This window comes from Panulirus ornatus, chromosome 8 (assembly GCF_036320965.1).
Source record: "Panulirus ornatus isolate Po-2019 chromosome 8, ASM3632096v1, whole genome shotgun sequence".
In the NCBI taxonomy this organism is placed as follows: domain Eukaryota; kingdom Metazoa; phylum Arthropoda; class Malacostraca; order Decapoda; family Palinuridae; genus Panulirus; species Panulirus ornatus.
This window is the reverse complement of record NC_092231.1, coordinates 33,340,159-33,350,050: the sequence shown is the minus strand read 5'-3', so window position 1 is coordinate 33,350,050 and position 9,892 is coordinate 33,340,159. Positions and strand designations below refer to the sequence as shown.

The following is a 9,892-nucleotide window of genomic DNA, read 5'->3' as shown; positions in this document are numbered from 1 at the left end:
AACGAGGAGTAGTGGTCACTGGTCAGACCTCAGAGTAGTTAGATGTAACAAGTGGTGTGTCACAGGGATCAGTCTTGGTGCCATAATACTTCACATATACATGAGTGAGAGTGATGTTGTGCTACATTGTAAGAGATCTAAACTCGTGAATGATACGAAGATGTGAAATACATCTACACAGAAACTGGACGTCTACAGCTTGAAACTGACGTAGACGAACAGATGGACTGGACTCACAGGTGGCAAGTGATTCAATTATGGATAAGTTTAACGTCTCGGTAATAAAATGAAAAGGCAAGCCACAGTATGAACGTTGCTATGTTACAAAAAGGTAAATGAGGAAAAAGACTGTGATGTCTTAATCACTAATGACTTAAAACCAAGTAACCAATACGTAGAAGCATTTAAAAGGCCGAAGGAAACTCTTGGACTCATAGGTACGGCTTTCGAATCTAAGTCTCAGGAAGTTATCCTCAGTCTACAGGTGCGTCCACAACATGAATATGTGCTCACTTATGGTCATGTTACTGAAGGAGAGACGGAGACTGGAGAGAACACAGAGGCCAGCTACCAAGGTTATTTCCGGCCTGAGACACAAATCCTACGAGAACCGACTGAACGAATTGAAGTTTATTCTTTACAAAAGAGAAGATTAAGATGTGATTTGATCAAATCACCTGAGTCATAGATATAATCTCGTGGGCAATGGTTTACCTCACATGAGGCGAAGTTGTTTTTCCTTCAACACGATTGTTAAGCAATGAATCACCAGTTAGAGTAGTTGGAAGCAGTACAATGGTGCGACCCTTGAACACTGCAGTACAACCCTTGACCACAGTGGTGCGACCCTTGGACACTGCAGTACAACCCTTGATTACAGTGATGCGACCCTTGAACACTGTAGTACAACCCTTGACCACAGTGGTGCGACCCTTGGACACTGTAGTACAACCCTTGACCACAGTGGTGCGACCCTTGAACACTGTAGTACAACCCTTGGCCACAGTGGTGCGACCCTTGAACACTGCAGTACAACCCTTGACCACAGTGATGCGACCCTTGAACACTGTAGTACAACCCTTGGCCACAGTGGTGCGACCCTTGAACACTGTAGTACAACCCTTGGCCACAGTGGTGCGACCCTTGAACACTGCAGTACAACCCTTGACCACAGTGATGCGACCCTTGAACACTGTAGTACAACCCTTGGCCACAGTGGTGCGACCCTTGAACACTGTAGTACAACCCTTGGCCACAGTGGTGCGACCCTTGAACACTGCAGTACAACCCTTGACCACAGTGATGCGACCCTTGAACACTGTAGTACAACCCTTGACCACAGTGATGCGACCCTTGAACACTGTAGTACAACCCTTGACCACAGTGGTGCGACCCTTGAACACTGCAGTACAACCCTTGATTACAGTGGTGCGACCCTTGAACACTGTAGTACAACCCTTGGCCACAGTGGTGCGACCCTTGAACACTGCAGTACAACCCTTGACCACAGTGATGCGACCCTTGAACACTGTAGTACAACCCTTTGACCACAGTGGTGCGACCCCTTGAACACTGTAGTACAACTCCTTGACCACAGTGGTGCGACCCTTGAACACTGTAGTACAACCCTTGACCACAGTGGTGCGACCCTTGAACACTGTAGTACAACCCTTGACCACAGTGGTGCGACCCTTGAACACTGTAGTACAACCCTTGACCACAGTGGTGCGACCCTTGAACACTGCAGTACAACCCTTGGACCACAGTGGTGCGACCCTTGAACACTGTAGTACAACCCTTGCCACAGTGGTGCGACCCTTGAACACTGTAGTACAACCCCTTGACCACAGTGGTGCGACCCTTGAACACTGTAGTACAACCCTTGACCACAAGTGGTGCGACCCTTGAACACTGTAGTACAACCCTTGCCACAGTGGTGCGACCCTTTGAACACTGTAGTACAACCCTTGACCACAGTGGTGCGACCCTTGAACACTGCAGTACAACCCTTGACCACAGTGGTGCGACCCTTGAACACTGCAGTACAACCCTTGACCACAGTGGTGCGACCCTTGAACACTGTAGTACAACCCTTGACCACAGTGGTGCGACCCTTGAACACTGTAGTACAACCCTTGACCACAGTGGTGCGACCCTTGAACACTGTAGTACAACCCATGGACCACAGTGGTGCGACCCTTGAACACTGTAGTACAACCCTTGACCACAGTGGTGCGACCCTTGAACACTGTAGTACAACCCTTGACCACAGTGGTGCGACCCTTGAACACTGTAGTACAACCCTTGACCACAGTGGTGCGACCCTTGAACACTGCAGTACAACCCTTGACCACAGTGATGCGACCCTTGAACACTGTAGTACAACCCTTGACCACAGTGGTGCGACCCTTGAACACTGTAGTACAACCCTTGACCACAGTGATGCGACCCTTGAACACTGTAGTACAACCCTTGACCACAGTGGTGCGACCCTTGAACACTGTATTACAACCCTTGACCACAGTGGTGCGACCCTTGAACACTGTAGTACAACCCTTGGACCACAGTGGTGCGACCCTTGAACACTGCAGTACAACCCTTGATCCACAGTGGTGCGACCCTTGAACACTGTAGTACAACCCTTGACCACAGTGGTTGCGACCCTTGAACACTGTAGTACAACCCTTGACCACAGTGATGCGACCCTTGAACACTGTAGTACAACCCTTGACCACAGTGGTGCGACCCTTGAACACTGTAGTACAACCCTTGACCACAGTGGTGCGACCCTTGAACACTGTAGTACAACCCTTTGACCACAGTGTGTGCGACCCTTGAACACTGTAGTACAACCCTTGACCACAGTGGTGCGACCCTTGAACACTGCAGTACAACCCTTGACCACAGTGATACAGTGGTGCGACCCTTGAACACTGTAGTACAACCCTTGACCACAGTGGTGCGACCCTTGAACACTGCAGTACAACCCTTGATTACAGTGGTGCGACCCTTGAACACTGTAGTACAACCCTTGACCACAGTGGTGCGACCCTTGAACACTGCAGTACAACCCTTGATTACAGTGATGCGACCCTTGAACACTGTAGTACAACCCTTGACCACAGTAGTGCGACCCTTGAACACTGTAGTACAACCCTTGGCCACAGTGGTGCGACCCTTGAACACTGTAGTACAACCCTTGACCACAGTGATGCGACCCTTGAACACTGCAGTACAACCCTTGATTACAGTGGTGCGACCCTTGAACACTGTAGTACAACCCTTGACCACAGTGGTGCGACCCTTGAACACTGCAGTACAACCCTTGATTACAGTGGTGCGACCCTTGAACACTGTAGTACAACCCTTGACCACAGTGGTGCGACCCTTGAACACTGCAGTACAACCCTTGGCCACAGTGGTGCGACCCTTGAACACTGTAGTACAACCCTTGACCACAGTGATGCGACCCTTGAACACTGTAGTACAACCCTTGACCACAGTGATGCGACCCTTGAACACTGTAGTACAACCCTTGACCACAGTGATGCGACCCTTGAACACTGTAGTACAACCCTTGACCACAGTGGTGCGACCCTTGAACACTGCAGTACAACCCTTGATTACAGTGGTGCGACCCTTGAACACTGTAGTACAACCCTTGACCACAGTGGTGCGACCCTTGAACACTGCAGTACAACCCTTGGCCACAGTGGTGCGACCCTTGAACACTGCAGTACAACCCTTGATTACAGTGGTGCGACCCTTGGACACTGCAGTACAACCCTTGATTACAGTGGTGCGACCCTTGGACACTGCAGTACAACCCTTGATTACAGTGGTGCGACCCTTGAACACTGCAGTACAACCCTTGACCACAGTGGTGCGGCTCTTGAACACTGCAGTACAACCCTTGACCACAGTGGTGCGGCTCTTGAACACTGTAGTACAACCCTTGATCACAGTGGGACGACTCTAAAGCATGACAGTACAACCCTTGACCACAGTGGTACAAGCCTTAAGCATTACGGCATAACCCTTGACCACAGTGGTAAAACCCTTGACCACATTGGTACAACCCTAAGCTTTACGGTACAACTCTTGACCACAGTGGTGCAACTCTTAAGCTGTACGGTACAACCGTTCACTGCAGTGGAACAACCCATAAGCATAACGATACAACCCTTAAGCACGATGGTGCAACCCTTGACCGTAGTGGTACAACCCTTAAGCACGGTACAACCTTTGACTACAGTGGTTTAACCCTTCAGCACGACGGTACAACCCTTGATCACAGTGGTACAACCCTTAAGCACGACGGTACAACCTTTGACTACAATGGTTTAACCCTTCAGCACGACGGTACAACCCTTGACTACAGTGGTACAGTCCTTGATCACAGTTGTACAACTCTTGAACACTGCAGTACAACCCTGTATCACATTGGTACAACTCTTGAACACTGCAGCACAACTCTTGACCATAGTGGTACAACTCTTGAACACTTCAGTACAACCCTTGACCACAGTGGTACGACCCTTGAACACTACAGTACAACTCTTGACCACAGTGGTACGACTCTTGAACACTACAGTACAACTCTTGACCACAGTGGTACAACTCTTGAACACTTCAGTACAACCCTTGACCACAGTGGTGCGACCCTTGAACACTGCAGTACAACCCTTGGCCACAGTGGTGCGACCCTTGAACACTGCAGTACAACCCTTGATTACAGTGGTGCGACCCTTGGACACTGCAGTACAACCCTTGATTACAGTGGTGCGACCCTTGGACACTGCAGTACAACCCTTGATTACAGTGGTGCGACCCTTGAACACTGCAGTACAACCCTTGACCACAGTGGTGCGGCTCTTGAACACTGCAGTACAACCCTTGACCACAGTGGTGCGGCTCTTGAACACTGTAGTACAACCCTTGATCACAGTGGGACGACTCTAAAGCATGACAGTACAACCCTTGACCACAGTGGTACAAGCCTTAAGCATTACGGCATAACCCTTGACCACAGTGGTAAAACCCTTGACCACATTGGTACAACCCTAAGCTTTACGGTACAACTCTTGACCACAGTGGTGCAACTCTTAAGCTGTACGGTACAACCGTTCACTGCAGTGGAACAACCCATAAGCATAACGATACAACCCTTAAGCACGATGGTGCAACCCTTGACCGTAGTGGTACAACCCTTAAGCACGGTACAACCTTTGACTACAGTGGTTTAACCCTTCAGCACGACGGTACAACCCTTGATCACAGTGGTACAACCCTTAAGCACGACGGTACAACCTTTGACTACAATGGTTTAACCCTTCAGCACGACGGTACAACCCTTGACTACAGTGGTACAGTCCTTGATCACAGTTGTACAACTCTTGAACACTGCAGTACAACCCTGTATCACATTGGTACAACTCTTGAACACTGCAGCACAACTCTTGACCATAGTGGTACAACTCTTGAACACTTCAGTACAACCCTTGACCACAGTGGTACGACCCTTGAACACTACAGTACAACTCTTGACCACAGTGGTACGACTCTTGAACACTACAGTACAACTCTTGACCACAGTGGTACAACTCTTGAACACTTCAGTACAACCCTTGACCACAGTAGTACGACTCTTGAACACTGCAGTAAAACCCTTGACCACAGTGATACAACTCTTGAACACTGCAGTACAACTCTTGATCACTGTGGTACGACTCTTGAACACTGCAGTACAACCCTTGACCACATTGGTACAACTCTTGAACACTGCAGTACAACCCTTGACCACAGTGGTACAACTCTTGAACACTGCAGTAAAACCCTTGACCACAGTGGTACAACTTTTGAACACTGCAGTACAACCATTGATCACAGTGCTACAACCCTTGACCAGAGTGGTGCGACCCTTGAGCACGATGATACAACCTTGGTGGTTATGGCCTCGCCCTTGATTAAGATTTAGGTCTAAGGCCTGCTCCTCATACCCAAGGCTTTCACCGTCGTACTCAAGGGGCGTACCGTCGTACTCAAGGGTCGCACCATCATACTCAAGGGTCGTACCGTCTTATCTAAGAGTCGTAACTTCGTACTCAAGGGTCGTACCGTCTTATTTATGGATCGTAACTTCGTACTCAAGAGTCGTACCGTCGTGCTCGAGGGTTGTGCTAGCACAGTTGTGCTCAAAGGTGGTACCGTTGTACTCAAGGGTCGCACCGTCGTACTCAGGGGTCGTACCGTTGTACTCAAGGGTCGCACCGTCGTACTCAAGGGTCGTACTGTCGTACTCAAAGGTTGTACCGTTGTACTCAAGGGTCGTACCGTCGTATTCATGGGTCATACCGTCGTACTCAAGGGTCGCATCGTCGTACTCAAGGGTCGCACCGTCGTATTCATGGGTCATACCGTCGTACTCAAGGGTCGTACCGTCGTATTCAAAGATCGCATGGTCGTACTCAAGGGTCGTACCGTCGTACTCAAGGGTCGCACCGTCGTACTCGAGGGTCATACCGTCGTACTCAAGGGTCGTATCGTCGTACTCAATGGTCGCACCGTCGTATTCATGGGTCATACTGTCGTACTCAAGGTTCGCACCGTCAAACTCGAGGGGTTGTACCGGCGTACTCATGGGTCATACCGTCGTACTCAAGAGTTGTACTGTCTTACTCAAGGGTCGTACCGTCGTACTCAAGGTTCATATCGTCGTACTCAAGGGTGGCACCGTAGTACTCAAGGGTCGTGCCGTCGTACTCAAGGGTCGTACCGTCGTACTCAAGGTTCATACCGTCGTACTCAAGGGTGGCACCGTAGTACGCAAGGGTCGTGCCGTCATACTCAAAGGTTGCACCGTCGTACTCAAGGTTCATATCGTCGTACTCAAAGGTTGCACCGTCGTACTCAAGGGTCGTACCGTCGTACTCAAGGGTCATACCTTCGCACTCAAGGTTCATACCGTCATACTTAAGGACCGCACCGCCGTACATAAGGGTCGTACCGTCGTACATAAGGGTCGTACCGTCGTATTCAAGGGTCATACTGTCGTACTCAAGGGTTGTACCGTCGTCCTCAAGGGTCGTACCGTCGTACTCAAGGGTTATACCGTCGTACTCAAGGGTCTTGTCGTACAAAAGGGTCGTACCGTCGTACTCAAGGGTTGTACCGTCGTACTCATGGGTCATACCATCGCACTCAAGGTTCATGCCGTCGTACTCAAGGTTCATACCGTCGTACTCAATGATCGTACTGTCGTACTCAAGGGTCGTACCGTCGTACTCAAGGGTCGTACCGTCGTACTCAAGGGTTGTACCATCGTACTCAAGGGACGTACCTTCGTACTCAAGGGACGTACCTTCGTACTCAAGGGTTATACTGTCGTACTCAAGGGTCGTACTGCCGTACTTAAGGGTCGCACCGTCGTACTCAAGGGTCGCACCGTCGTACTCAGGGGTAGTACCCTCTTACTCAAGGGTCGTAACGTCGCACTCAAGGTTCATACCGTCGTACTCAATGATCGTACCGTCGTACTCAAGGGTCGTACCGTCGCACTCAAGGGTTGTACCGTCGTACCCAAAGGTCGTACCGTCGTACTCAAGGGTCGCACCGCCGTAGTCAAGGGTTGTACTGTTGTGCTCAAGGACCTTACCGTCGTACTCAAGAGTTGTACCGTCGTACCCAAGGGTCGTACCGTCGTACTCAAGGGTCGTACTGTCGTACTCAAGGGTCATACTGTCGTACTCAAGGATCGTAACGTTGTATTCAATGGTCGTTCCGTCGTACTCAAGCGTTGTACCATTGTGCTTTAGGCTCTTACCGTCGTATGAAGGGTCGTACCTTCGTGCTCAAGGGCTGTACTGTTGTGCTCAAGGTTCATACCGTCGTACTCAAGCGTCATACTGTCGTACTCAGGTGTCGTACCGTCGTACTCAAGGGTTGCACGGTCGTACTCAAGGTTCATATCGTCGTACTCAAGGATTGTACCGTCGTATTCAAGAGTCGTACCATCATACTCAAGGTTTATGCCATCGTACTCAAGGGTCATACCGTCGTACTCAAGGATGTTACCTTCGTCCTCAAGGGTTGCACCGTCGTACTCAAGGGTCGTACCGCCGTACTCAAGAGTCGTACCGTCGTACTCAAGGGTCGTACCGTCGTACTAAAGGGTTGCACCGTCGTATTCAATGGTCTTACCGTCGTACTCAGGACTCGTACCGTCGTACTCAAGGGTCGTACCGTTGTACTCAAGGGTTGTACCGTCGTACACAAGGGTCGTACCGTCATACTCAAGGGTCGGACCGTTGTTTTCAAGGGTCATACCATCGTACTCAAGGATCGTACCGTCGTACTCAAAGGTCGTACCGTCGTACTCGAGGGTTGCACCGTCGTAGTCAAGGGTTGCACCGTCGTGCCTAAGGGTCGCACCGTCTTACTCAAGGGTCGTACCGTCTTACTCAAGGGTCGTACCATCGCAATCAAGGGTCGCACCGTCGTACTCAAGGGTTGTACCGTCGTACTCAAGGGTCGCACCGTCTTACTTAAGGGTTGTAACGCCGTACTCAAGGGTCGTAACGTCGTGGTCAAGGGTCGTACAATTGTTGTCAAGGCTTGTACCGTCGTGCTTAAAGGTTGTACCACTGTGATCAAGGGTTGTACCGTCGTGCTGAAAGGCTGGGAGCGGACGTAATGATACGAAACAGAAGTATAGGTGATGGTATGTACCGGGAGATACATACATGTGTAGGATGGTATGTACCGGGAGATACATACATGTTTAGGATGGTATGTACCAGGAGATACATACATGTGTAGGATGGTATGTACCGGGAGATACATACATGTGTAGGATGGTATGTACCGGGAGATACATACATGTGTAGGATGGTATGTACCAGGAGATACATACATGTGTAGGATGGTATGTACCAGGAGATACATACATGTGTAGGATGGTATGTACCAGGAGATACATACATGTGTAGGATGGTATGTACCGGGAGATACATACATGTTTAGGATGGTATGTACCAGGAGATACATACATGTGTAGGATGGTATGTACCGGGAGATACATACATGTGTAGGATGGTATGTACCAGGAGATACATACATGTGTAGGATGGTATGTACCGCGAGATACATACATGTGTAGGATGGTATGTACCGGGAGATACATACACTGATATGATCATAACCGTGGAACACACAGGTTGAGCCCCGGGAGGGACCTGATACCTTCCTTTCTCTTTCCTCCAACCTTCTCTTCCTCACCACACTCCCAGCACCTCTCCTTCCTACATCACTTACAGTAAACTTACACTAAATATGAAATAGGTTTAAAATATAATAACTGGGCCTGTCCGGAATTTGAACCCGGGACCTCCTGCACCCAAAGCAGGAATCATACCCCTAGACCAACAGGCCGCCTGGTATTACCGTGTTGTCAGCTGGGATGTGTCTTATTTCCCGGAGGAATAATATACTCGGTTTTGATCAGTAAAAACACGTACGGTGTTCATGGAAACTGGAAATAGAATCAGATTTCTTTTACGGAGAAATCCAGAGTAAATGAATATAGAGTTAGATGTCTACACAGCGGGAGTGTGTGTGATGCTTGGGGACGGTTAGGTTAGGTTGGGTGTGGTCATTATATGTACGTTAGGTTAGGTTAGGTGTGGTCATTATATGTACGTTAGGTTAGGTTAGGTGTGGTCATTATATGTACGTTAGGTTAGGTTAGGTTAGGTTAGTTTAGGTGTGGTCATTATATGTACATTAGGTTGGGTTAGGTTAGGCTGGGTGTGGTCATTATATGTACATTAGGTTGGGTTAGGTTAGGCTGGGTGTGGTCATTATATGTACATTAGGTTGAGTTAGGTTAGGCTGG

General features: G+C 49.4%; 1 non-coding gene across 1 annotated transcript; it reads right to left on the bottom strand.

The window, feature by feature from the left end:
* Window positions 1-9,357: 9,357 nt before the first annotated feature.
* On the bottom strand, window positions 9,358-9,429 carry TRNAP-UGG (transfer RNA proline (anticodon UGG)). Its single transcript has one exon. It is a non-coding gene; the product is annotated as a tRNA-Pro (tRNA).
* Between the last annotated feature and the right edge of the window lie 463 nt (window positions 9,430-9,892).